Below are 13873 nucleotides of genomic sequence, written 5' to 3'. Positions count from 1 at the left end.
TGGGATGGAGTCAGAAACTGGGCAAAGGAACCAGGGACCATTTGGCAAATATTCTCCATTATCAATCAGGCTGCTAAGTAGTCCACAATAAGTGATATACATATAATGTTTCAAAAACTAATGACTTAGTCTTTTTGCTAAAAGAGAACTTTTGTAAAATTTGACTGCATAGTCCTGTGTTAAGTCAGTTATATTCATAAGTTTGAGTCGTTACAATTACTCTGGGAGATATATATTTTCATCTCTATTAGACAGATGAGAAAACTGATACTCAACAGCTAGAGACACTTGCCCTAAATCACAAAGAAAATAAGAATAGGGACTGGGATTTGACCCTAGATGTGCATGTGTGTATCATTATGTATCATTTAACAATGTACCCCAGAGTAAGACTGTAATAACCTTTTTGATAGTGCTCCCTGAATAGTATTTATTTCCAAGATATATGTCTGGAACTAAGAGCTGGACTTATTACAAAAATCGCATTCAATTAGTGAATAGGCACCATCAATTCTTTTCCTTTCATACAATTTTTCTAACAGTGCGGTCTTAGAACTTAGTCAGGTCTGAGTTATTGAAGCTATAGTTACTGAAAACCTTTGAGAAAAATGGATGAAAGCAAATAGTGAGATGGAATAGAGAATTCATTATCAACTTTTGTATGATGGAAACACAGGGAATAGAGCAGGAGCTCAGAAAATTTAATGAGCAGTATCCGAGCTTATGTGATGCTAGAACTTATACCTGAAGAAGAGACAAAAAGAGAGCTGTTATATGGAAACCTTCCTTGAATTGAGAAAACCATCACACGTTGTACCACGAAATTTACACTGATAACATACTTGTTTCCCCAGTCGGTCCATACATAGCACACATGGTAGATCATGAGTTGCTTTAACAATTTGTTTTCTCTCAAGTATTTTGTCTTTGAAAGACAATGATATATGAATAGCATTTTGCAACTATATTCACTTGCCCTACTGAGTTCAGACAAGGTTATTATAAATGACTCATAAATGATGGGATCTGCAACATGTAGAGAGAATTTGTTTATGGATAGCCCTCTGGGTATAAAGAACAAGTTAACCTGTTACAGCCATGTGGAATGTGTTTCTCTGTCCAATGCAGATATACATACATACATACTTGTATACATACATACATATATATGACTTCTGTCAAGGCGTAAGTCTCTGTAGTAAGCTAAAAGGATCTTACTCCATCAAGCTCTGACAGAGAAGTCTGTTGGGAACCTCAGCCTCATATTCTTCCTTTTAAGATGTTTTCCTTACGAGGAGCTTCCTCCTTGTCACAGCAGTTGCAAAGGGAGTGTGTCAGTGGCATTTGATCATTTTACATCTCAAGAAGGGCTTAATTAGGACCTAGAAGTTGGGCTTAAGGCAAGTTAAAGCAAAAATATGTTTTCCCTTTTTAATCTACTTTTCTTTTAGTGGGTTATTTTTTGGCCTCTTTTGTTTTTTAATTTGTTCTACTACTGTATGGAAAATAGTGATCAAGTACATGCCATACATAATACAGTCTATTATGAGGAATAGTTTGAGCATTAAAGAGTAAAGATAGATTTATATAAAAAAGATACGCACTTTCTTTAAACAGGTCCCAGATTACGGCCTTGAATATGTTCCCGTGATTGCTTTATATTAGAAAAAAATCATTGCCCAGTCCTTTTCAGAGGTTCAGGAACCTACAAGAACAACACTACACTACTACTTGCTTTTCAGAAACACTGTATTTCAATTAAAATAAAACACCCCAAAATGAAAATCCTATTATAAGACGTTCATTTGTGTGTGCATGTATATATACACACATGTGCATGCACACACACATGCATATATATATGTACATACATACACATACATATTAATATGTCGCACATAATATGTGAACACACATATAAACATTTTTAGGTACATGATGAGGATATAGTCAACTCCTCAATAGACTTTTCCCTAGATTGAAGGGGGAAACAGTTGAAAATATGTGTTTGTTGAATTAAGTGCAACTCACATGACCCTGGTTATTCTCCTCATCTACTCCTACAGAGCCCCTGCCTCCCTACAAGGTCTTCTCCCTACCTATGTTCTAGACCCTCCAGAGAATGTACCACTCTCAGAAACAAGTTCAGCTAACAAAGCCAGTGTGGAGGCAGGGTTGGAATTAAAGACATAAGCAGAAAGAGAGCCTGGGAAATTATTGATTCTCTGGCTTCAGTTAGTCCTAGAAGCAGTCCGAACTCTTCAACTCCTTATATGAGTCGATAAGTTTTCATCTAGTTTAAGTAATTTTACTATCACTTTTCAATCCTGTATGTGTCACAATATGGCAAAACTTATCATGAATTCAACTTCTCAAATTTTGCTTCTCTCATTCCTTCAGCCTATACAACAGAGAAACAAAATTCTACCATCATATTTCCATCATCATAAAGGGCATGTGCATAAAGTCCATGACTGCTTCTCTATCTTACTCAAATCCTCATTATGCTTGACTTCTTGTCAGCATTTGGCAGAGCTGACCACTCTTTGGAAGACATTTCCATGTTGTGTTCTAGGTTACACACTTTCCTTTACCTTCCCTGAGGAGGGATAGAAACAGAAAAAAGTCCACCTTTAGCTCAGAAGGCTGACCTACAGTCTGCATAGTTTCAATAAGGATCAAACAAATGCTGGTTGCTACGTTCTTAAAGGGTCTCAGGACTGCCTGTAAATGTCACCAATTGTTAACATCGAACTGAATGATAAGCACCAGAGAAATCTTGTGAAAGCAGTTTTACGAGTACAAATTGGAAGAAAACATTTATGATCTGATACTCCCTGCATGTCTCCTCCCCCTTGAGCACTAACCACATAGCTACCAGCTTCATACAGCAAAAACACAGGTCTTTCTGCCCATGGGTCCTGCCCCCGTGCTACTTAAATAAACCTACTAAGTTGCATGGTAAAACATCTCAAGGGGGCCCCTGGGTGGCTCAGTCAATTAAGCATCCTACTCTTGGTTTTGGCATAGATCATGATCTCACAGTTTGTGTTTGAACCCCGTTTTGGGCTCTGTGCTAACAGCATAGAGCCTGCTTGCAATTCTCTCTCTCCTTCTCTATCTGCCCCTCCCCTGCTTGCTCTCTCTTTCTCAAAATAAATAAACATTAAAAAAAGAAAGGAATTCTTTCTTGACCATCGTGCTCAACAATCCCTTAACATTCCTCACTTTCTCTTCTACTCCTTGACAACTTCTTCATGTTGGGATGCTTGTATGTCCTCTTCTCTATCTACATTCTCATTCTATGTGATTTCATCAAGATCTGAGGCTTTAATTACCATATGACAAATGTGTGTGTTTGTATCTGACCTTTCACTTGATCTCCAGATTCGAATCTCCATTTGACTACCTAACATCTCAACTTGGATATACTGCAAGCATCTCAAAGTTAAACAAGTATGAAACAGACACTGGATACTTAACACCTCCCAAATTGATTTTCCCCTAGTTTTACCCATCTCAGTAAATTATAACATTATTCGTAAAATGTCTCACATCACTGTATTTATCTTTGATTCTTCCCTTATGCTTATGCCATATACCTACTACATGTACAAATCCTGTTGGCCCGAGAGTCCTCTAACTAGTTGACCTGTTGTTTTTTGTTTTGTTTTGTTTTCCCCACATATGACTTTTGCCACATATTAGTCAAATGACCACTTTAAAATGTGGATCACATTATTCCCCTGCTTAGAACCTACCAACATTGTCCCATAGAATGACAATAAAATAAAAACTTCTCACCTGAGTCTATAAGAATGCATATAATCTGGCCTCTGCCAAAACAGAATCAAACTATCCTCTCCAGCTTGAGCCACAGTGACCTTCTGTGTCTTCTTCAAAAAGGACTGATCTCAGTGACAATTTAAAGCCTTTGTTCCAGAAATTCCTTCAACATGAAACACCTTTCCCCCAGATTTTAGTCCACCTGTATCCTTCCATCTCATTAATTCAGGATTCAGCTTAAATATCACTTCCCGAAAAAAGATTTTGCTTATATCTTTATCGACAGTAGCCTTTTCTTCTAATAAACTTCATTATATTACTAATATTTGCTAGTCTCTAAACATTTACTACTCTCTGAACTGGTATTACATTTAGTGGTTCACATTATGTCTCCCTCATGCGGAGTATAAGTTCCATGAAAACAAGTATGATTTTTTCATTGCTACATCCCCAGAACCTGCAACCTAATCTTGCTCTGAGAATGAGCATGAAGAGGAGACATGGAAGGGGAGTAAGAGGAAGGTGAGGAGGAAGAGAAGAATATAAGAGGGAAGGAAGGGAGGTGGAGAAGAAAGTGAAGAAATGTATTTATAAATCTGAACCTCAACTTAGCATACTTGAATTAGCCAAACTCCAGATGTATTAGTAAGTTTGGAATCCAAGGCACTTGAAACATACTTCTAAATAACTTCTAGAATGTACCAAAAGGGTGGGTAAATACAAGGGTATTAATCCGCCAGTTTGCAATGGTTTTCAAACTTTGCTGGGGAAATGTTCTCAACTATTGGCACTGGAACAATGAGAGCATAGGCCCCCCAAATGAAGCTTTGCCTAAATCTTATACCTTAGAATCAAGTCGAAAGAATCACAGTTTAAAATGTAATATGTAAAACTATCAAACTTATACTAAAAAACACATAGGAGAAAGTCTTAAGTCACTAGAGCAAGAAAAGACATTTGTAGACTTGGCAACAAATATATAATTCGTAAATGAAAAAAATAGATAAATTGTACCTCACCAAAATTAAAGTATTTTTCCCTCTTAAAGGGGATAAAAATCAAGCTACGGACAGAGAGGTAGTATTTATAAACCACTCCATAAAAGGTCCTGCATCTAGAATATAAAAGAAAAAAAAAACTCTCAAAATCTCAATAGTTCAAAAACAAACAACAACAAAAACAATATAATTGTAAAACAGGCAAAAGATATAAAGATTCATTTCACCAAAGAGGATAAAAGAGGATATACAGATGGCAAAAAAGCACATGGGAAAATGTTCAGTGCCATTAGCCATTAGTGAAATGTAAATTAAACCTTAATGAGCTATCACTACATATCTGAGTAAGTGACTAATTTTTTTTTTTCAAAAAGTAATAACACCAAATGCTGGCAATGATGCAGAAAAAGTGATCTCTTGTACATGCTGATTGGAATGTAAAATGAGACAGCTACTCTGAAAAAGATTATAGCAGTTTCAGTTTCTTACGAAAACTTACTTACTTGTGCTTACCATATGGACATTTATTTAGAGAAATGGAAACTTATGATCTCATACAAAAACCTATACATGAACATTCATAGCCTGAATGAGTACATAAATGATGCCTGAATACGTTCCATGTATTGTACCGGTGTCAACTTCACGGTTTTAATATTGTACAATAGTTGTACAGGACGTTAGTATTAAAGGAAACTGGGTGGATGGTATATAGTCCCGCTCTGGGTCCTTTTTGTAGTACCTGCGAAGCTATAGTTCTTTAAAAATGAAAAGTTTAAAAAAAAAATCACCTGAGAATCTTTTTAAAACCCAAGCCCAGACCTCATCTCAGATTAATTAGGTCAGAATCGCTAAGTGTGGAATCTAGGTAGTAGTATGATAAAAAACTTCCTAAGGGATTCCAATAAACAGCCAACATTAAAAACCAGTGGCTTTCATGGTGTGATCCCAAAATCAGAAGCAAAGTATCACTTGAAAACAAAATTCTCAGATTCCAGACTACACCTACTGGTTCAGAAACCCTGATCAAGCTATTTTAATCAAACTTCTAGCTCATTCTGAGTTATACTGTATCCAATAGGATAGTCACTAGCCACATGTAGCTATTAAGCACTTGAAATGTGGCTGGTGACACATGTTGAAATGATAATATTTTTGATATATTAAATAAAATGTATTAGTAAAATGAATTTTACCACTTATTTAAAAATTTTTTTCAGATATATTGAGATATACCTGACATATAACATTGTGTAAGTTTAAAATGTACAGTATGATAAGATACACACAAGTATTTATTATAAAATGATTATCATAATATGTTTAATTAACATACCCATCACTTCACAAAATTACAATTCTTTCATTTTGTATTGAGATCACTTAAGGTCTACTCTCTTGATAACTTCCAAGTGCACAATACAGTATTCTTAACATTAGATCCACAGAACATCCTCATCTTATAAATGGAAATTTGTTACCCTTTGGATAACATCTTCCCTGATCTATTTCTTTTTAATATTTTTAATGTGGCTGCTACAAAATTTTAAATTACATATTCTATTCAACAGTGCTGCTCTAGAACAGTTACTTCAGCTCTGAGTATACAATAGAACCACCAATCCAAGCAGCTTTAAAAACAAACAAACAAAAAACAAAAACAAAAAAATAAAAATTAGTGCCTCTACCTTACACCAGATTAAATCAAATTGCTTATAATGGCCCTGGTGTTGATAATTTTAAGAAATCTTCCCGGATGATTTTAATGTGTTGCCAGGTATGAAAATCACTGATCTAAAGGTGGCTTCGGATTTTTTTCAGCTTGGATTCCTCCAACAATTAGATCTGAGAAACTATCTCTGCCCCTCCCTGCCCCAAGAAAATGCACATTCACACATGATTTGCTTCCATTTCCAAGGTATTTCTAATCATTATATAAAGAATTCCTGCTCTTTGGTTTTTATATATTTACTTTTAAGAAATTTGTGTTTTAGAGAATAATACTTCTTCATGTCCTTTGTTAACACATTTCATTTCTAAGTAGGTAAACTGGAGTTAGGGTGAGCTCTCTGTCTAGATCTTTCTGAACTACCAGAGGTGATTTTTTTATATACTGGCCATGTATAAAGAGAACTTATCTTGCTTAATTCTGCATTATTTCCCTAATAATTATTTGCTATTTTTAAATTTTTATTTTAGAGGGAGAGAGAGAGAGTGCGTGCACGAGTGGGGGAGAGGGGTAGAGGGAAAGAGAGAACCTCAAGCAGGCTCCAAGCTCAGCATGGAGCCAGACATGGGGCTTCATCCCATGACCCTGGGATCATGACCTGAGCTGAAATCAAGGGTCAGACGCTCAACTAACTGAGCCACCCAGATGCTCCTATATGCTATATTTTAATAGTTACAGCTTTCTTTAAAAAATATATATATATAATCTCTGGTATGTTGCTCCCTCTCTTGAATTTATTTATTTGCTACTCTAATTTTCTTCAAATATTTGAATTGTTATTACTAATGGCATTGCCAAAAATCTTGCCTCCAAAAATCTTGACTAAACTGCAAGAAATGTCTTCATAAAACATTGCTTTAGAAATAGATTTATAAAACTAACTATAAAACTCATGGTCAAACTAATTGAAAATCATTCATTTATTTAGCAATTAAGTATCTAGTACATGTGTGTGGGCCTTGTTCTAGGCATCAGGGAAAGAGAATTTAAAAATTCCTTGTCCTCATGAGTTCCACATTCTAGTTTGGAGAGAAGAGCAAGGTACAAGGTATGTAGAGATATGATATAGTGTGACGTGATAAAAGCTGTGGAAAAAAACAGAGAGGATAGAGAAGCCCAAGGGAAACTTTTATGAGAAGAAACAATTGAGTAAAACTGTAGGAGGTGAAGGAATGATTTATGTAAATGTCTAGAGGAATCATATTCCAGGCAGAGGACAGAGGGAATTTTTAAAAAAATTTTTTAATGTATATTCATTTTTGAGAGACAGAGTGTAAGCAGGGGAGGGGCAGAGAGAGAGGGGGACACAGAATCTGAAGCAGGCTCCAGGCTCTGAGCTGTCAGCACAGAGCCTGATGTGGGGCTCAAACTCATGAACCGTGAGATCATGGCTTGAGCTGAAGTCAGACACTTAACAACTGAGCCACCCAGGGACCCCTTGGACACAGGGAATTTGAATGCCCAGATGTTGAAGCTTGCCTGGACTACTAGAAAAGCAAGAAGTCAGTGTGATGGGAAAAGTGAGAAGCGGGGAAAGGGACAAGAGAGGGGGTCGCATAGGTCACAGTTTGGTGGAATTGTTTAGACGATTAATGAGCTTGACTTTCACCACTAAGTGAGATGGGAGCCACTGGCGAGTTTCCAGTGGAGGACTGGTGTGTTCTAATAAGTGTTCTTAAAAGGATCGCACAAACAGTTTGGGGACAGCGGGTGGATTACTTACCCACCAGAAACAGCCCTGGTCCCACCTCCTTGAGTTTTTCTTGACCTCTCTCTGCCCTCCAAGAATCTGCCTGAAAGGGTGAAATCCCAAGGAGAGTGGCAGGGTTTGGGGGACTGTGCTAGCTCTACCTATCCCCCCAAATATAAACAGGAGCCTTTCATTCATATCGTCAAAGAGATGTGACCCTGCATGAATAAATGAATGAATGAATGAATACATACATACATACATACATACATACATACATAAATAGGATCCCTCTGGCAGGCGGTCCTTCAGTGAATGGACTGAGGGTATGAACAATGCCAGAAGCACAGGGCCCAGTTAACAGAATAATGCAAAATTATAGGAGATAGGTCATGTACTTTAAACTTAAATTCTATATTTTACACCTAAATTTCAAAGTTACTTTAATCACTTCATTTATAATCACCGTCAGCCTGTGCTGTGTTCCAGGTTGGATAAAGCAGGAAGGGGAAGAAGAGGAAGCAGCAGGAATGCATGGCTTCTGGATCCTTTTCTCTTTCTTTTGGAGAGAGTTGAGGGACATGCCTTTAAAAGCCTTTCTCTCCTTGCCATGATTCATGATATCATTCATGGCAGTGCTTGCTACTTCCTATCCAGTGAAACAGAAAGAAGAGTTTGGGCAGATGAAACACTTGTGGGCGTGTCTAAAGTAAGCAGTATATTTTCCAAGGATCAGGGTAAAAAAATGGATAATGACTAGACATTGTCTCAAAACACAGAGTAAGATTTTCAAAGCCTTATTAACAAAATTGGGATCTTTGTAAAGCTATGTGATGGCATAGGATTTTAAATAGCACTTTCCCATGTTATATCAAAGCAGATAAATATGCCAGATTTCTAATTAGCATGGTTTCTTTGACAATAGAATTCCCTTAAAAACTTAGTAGGATTGGGGCGCCTGGGTGGCGCAGTCGGTTAAGTGTCCGACTTCAGCCAGGTCACGATCTCGCGGTCCGTGAGTTCGAGCCCCGCATCGGGCTCTGGGCTGATGGCTCAGAGCCTGGAGCCTGCTTCCGATTCTGTGTCTCCCTCTCTCTCTGCCCCTCCCCCGTTCATGCTCTGTCTCTCTCTGTCCCAAAAATAAATAAACGTTGAAAAAAAAAATTTAAAAAAAAAATTTAAAAACTTAGTAGGATCTTCTATACTTACAGTCACCCACTGGATTTATGACCAAGGATCTATTGCAATGCAGTGCAGAAAAGTGGGTCTTTCCCAAAACAATGCTGGGTTCAGTGGATACTCTATGGTGAAAAATGAATCTTGACCCCTACCTTCTCCCGTAAACAAAATCAATTCCAGATGGACTGAAGATCCAAATATAAAAGGTAAAGCAATACTTATTTTAAAGGAAAACATAAAGAAATAGCTTTGTAGCCTTGGATTAGGTAAAGATTTCTTGAACAGAATGCTAAAATTACTAATCATAGTAGAAAATAATGATTAACTGGACCATATTAAAATGAAGAACTTTTTGGGGTACCTGGCTGGCTCAGTCAGTAGAGTATGTGACTCTTGTTTTGGGGTCATGAGTTCAAGCCTGCTGTTGGGTATAAAGTTAACATAAAATAAAGTAAAATAAAATAAAATAAAATAAAATAAAATAAAATAAAATACAAACAACTTTTTATCAAAAGATGTCATGAACAGTTTGGAAGGCAAACCACAAAGTATGGCAAGACATATATATCTGACAAAGGATGGATATCTATATATATTAAAAACTCCTAAAATCTCTAACAAAAAGACAACTCAGAATAAAAGGACAATTTTAACAGACCCTTCACAAATGATGATATTCTGATGTCCAGTAAACACATAAATGTATATTCAACCTCACTTGTCATTAGATACATGAATATTAAAACCACAGTATGATACCACCACATAGAGTGGCTAAAATAAAAATATGGTAAATATTAAATGTTGGTTAGTATAAGGAGCAACTGAACCCTCATACCTAGGTGATCTGATAAATGCACTGAAGAAAGAGAAACTACCCCAGGCACTTTAAGTTGAAGAGATTTAATTTGGAAATTAGGTGCCCACAACAACTGGTGAAAGTTTTTATGTTAGTTTTATATAATTACATGCCAAATTAGCCCAAAACTCATCTTCTTAACAAAACCAGGATTTATTATTCCAGTTCCTGTGGGTCAGGAGTCCAGTGTCATTTATTTGGGTCCTCTGGCTCAGGGCCTCCCACGGGCCGCAGTCAAGGTTTCAGTTGGGACTATGGTCATTCAAGGCTCAACTCAGAGAGAATATGCTTCCTAACTCACACATAAGACTGTTTTTAAGCCTCATAAGATCTACTTTCAAGATCATTTACCTTTCTTCAGCTTGAAATGTCTAGGGTAGTTTCTGTTTCCTCAGTAAACTGTAACTTATACACTCCCTGGTCTTCACATATTATTTCTTCTGTGTGAAATTTCCTTTCCCCTTTCACCTTTGTTTATATGCCCAGGTCTTCTGTGCAACCCCCAAATCAATCTAAATTGCCAACCCTTCTAGAATGCTCTCCCCAGTCTGATTTACTGCTCTGAATATATCTAACAGAGCACTTCTGTCATTTAAAAGGCATTGTGTGTTAATTGTGTATATTTCTGTCATATACCATGAGGAAGACCATTATTTATTTTTGCATACCAGTACCTAGCCTAAGGCTAAATGATAGACTGTGCTTTGTAAAGTGTGATGAATGAAGAGAAGGAAGAAATGAAAGAGGGAGTAAAGGAAGGAGTAAGAAACAACGACAAAAGGAAGAGGTAACTCTAAAACCAGGTCTTACTCTATCTACTAAGTATACTGATTACAACATGGGGTTTTATAATCTGAGGGATGGCACATTCTATGGTATCTCCTGATGTGGCAAAGACATTGCAGGCTAAACATAGAAGAAAAAAATAGCAGAAGGGGTCAGGGCTGGAATAAAGGTTTGCTAAGGTTTGCTAAGGGAAATACCTAGATCCACAGGGGATGAAGGGGTCTAAGAAGGCAGGTGGTATTTATTGGACAATCAATAAATATTTGATAGGAAAAATGGTACTACATATAAATACTTGGGATCAGACAGATTCAGAAAAGTGTAGTAGGTGACAGGCAAAAAACGGCACTCAAGTGCAGTCAGTAGAGAGGCAGATGGCAGGCAATCCACATCAAGACGCTGTATCAGTAAGTTGAAAAGCCTAAGAGGTTAAGGCAAAGGGCTAGGCTCTAAGACAGGAATCCCATTAAAGGGATGAGGTAGTGGGAAGTTTACTTAAGGGACTCATACTTATGGGCCAAGATAGGGATTTGAATACCAGATTTAGCAAACCAGATATAGACCGTGACTCAAGAATGAAACACTGGTTCTCTGAGTATATAACTCATTCCCCTTGAATTCTGCCTTCCTACGGTTAGTCTTAGTTTGGATAGAGACTAAGGTAAAAGCCAACTTGTTTTTACTGGGTGAAGAGAAATATACAAAGTCTCTGAGTCAAGTAGATCTTAGAAATGATACATTATATGTGGGTCTGAATAGGTGAATATTTCCAGATCTGTGTTTACTATTCCAATCAGATATCTTTAAATAAATAAACGTGGCAAGTAAATGTGACATTTACTTTTAACATTGGGATATATGCCTTACAGTAAGAGGCTTTGAAAACATTTTAATTTTGAATAACATATTGCTGGAGAATATATTTCGTGCTAAACTATAAAATATGAGAAAATCAATTATTTTTCACAGTTGTACAAAAATATATACTACCATATTCAAATTTCATATATAACTTTAAAGATCTTTATACACATATCTCTAACACTAAAATTTATATGAATTTGGGGCTCCTGGGAGGCTCAGTTGGTTAAGTGTCAGACTCTTGGTCAGAGTTGAAACTCTGGTCATGATCTAATGGTTCTTGAGTTTGAGCCCTGCATTGGGCTCTGTGCTGCCAGTGGGGTGCCTGCTTGAGAGTCTCTCTCTCTCCCACTGTCTCTCTCCTTCCCGCTCACAAACTCTCTCTCTCTCAAAAAATAAAAAGAAAATAAACATTAAAATTTATATAAAATTTATACTTTTATTAATGAGTCAAAAATAGATCTTTGTTTTTTAGCCTTAAACTTTATAAAAGACATTTAAATGGGTGAATACAGAGTATATTTTTAAAAATATTCATTTGGGGCGCCTGGGTGGCGCAGTCGGTTAAGCGTCCGACTTCAGCCAGGTCACGATCTCGCGGTCCGTGAGTTCGAGCCCCGCGTCAGGCTCTGGGCTGATGGCTCGGAGCCTGGAGCCTGTTTCCGATTCTGTGTCTCCCTCTCTCTCTGCCCCTCCCCCGTTCATGCTCTGTCTCTCTCTGTCCCAAAAATAAATAAACGTTGAAAAAAAAATTAAAAAAAATAAATAAAAATATTCATTATATTTTGAGATATCGGAATACATAGAACTCTAACATCAATCCTAAGCTTGTAACTGCATTTTTTTTTCTTTTTCATTCAGTATCTTTACCATCATGTTGTATAGCCTTGGGAACAAGTACAACCAGTTGAGTCACAGCTGTTATTCTGTAAAATGTGATGGGGCACCTGGGTGGCTCAGTCACTTAAGAGGCTTAAGCATCTGACTCATTTTATTTATTTATTTATTTATTTATTTATTTATTTTCTTATTTACTTATTAATTTACTTAGAGAATGCAGGTGAGCAGGGAAGGGGAAGAGAGAGAGTGAGAGAATATCTCAAGCAGGCTCTACACTGAGTTAGTGCGATCCCCGATGCAGGGCTCAAACCCACAAACCGTGAGATCATAACTTAAGCTGAAATCAAGAGTTGGAATTTCAACTGACTGAGCTACCCAGGCATCACAAGCATCTGGCTCTTGATCTTGGGTCAGGTCATGATTGCAGGGTTCATGAGATCAAGCCCTGAGTGGGGCTCTGCACTGACAGTGAGGAGCCTGCTTGGGATATTCTCTCTCCCTCTCTTTCTGCCCCTTACCCACCCATGCTAGCTCTCTCTCTCTCTGTCCCTCTCTCTCAAAATAAATAAATAAAATTAAAAAAAAATTGATAGTCTACTGGGCAGTTTCCCAAAAGTACCTGAGGACATGCCCATTATTATAGTGTCTTTATTCAAATGTAGAAGGTAATTGTTTCCTCAAAAGTTTAGCTCAAAGGTATATGTAGACATAAATTGTTAAAATGAATACAGAGACGTGATAGTATAGAAATACTAGATCCAAGCTGAGATCTCACAAAGGGTACTGGAATGCAGTACCCTTCTTTACTGGAATGCAAGATACTTTATTCAGTCTTTGTGCTTGTGAGGTAGATAAAGTAGGTCTTTTATGGTTATCATCTATCCTTAAATGAGTCAACCTTCTGCCATGCTTTTTACATATTTAGTTTTACAGACTTTGTTACCAGAGCTTGCTTGTTAAAAGACTCGGAAGAGAGTGACTATCAGATATTAAAATACTTAATTAAACTGAGATTGACCTCAGTCATTCCATCAATCTAAAATCAACTAAAGAGTGTGTCAGGTGAACGCTACAGCTTTAGCTAAAGCAATGCATCTATAAAACCAAACAATGATAATAATAGTCCCATAGAATCTGAGATGGAG

Source organism: Lynx canadensis, chromosome B2, assembly GCF_007474595.2.
Source record: "Lynx canadensis isolate LIC74 chromosome B2, mLynCan4.pri.v2, whole genome shotgun sequence".
Classification (NCBI taxonomy): Eukaryota; Metazoa; Chordata; class Mammalia; order Carnivora; family Felidae; genus Lynx; species Lynx canadensis.
The sequence above is the reverse complement of the archived record's forward strand: the minus strand, read 5'-3'. Positions refer to the sequence as shown.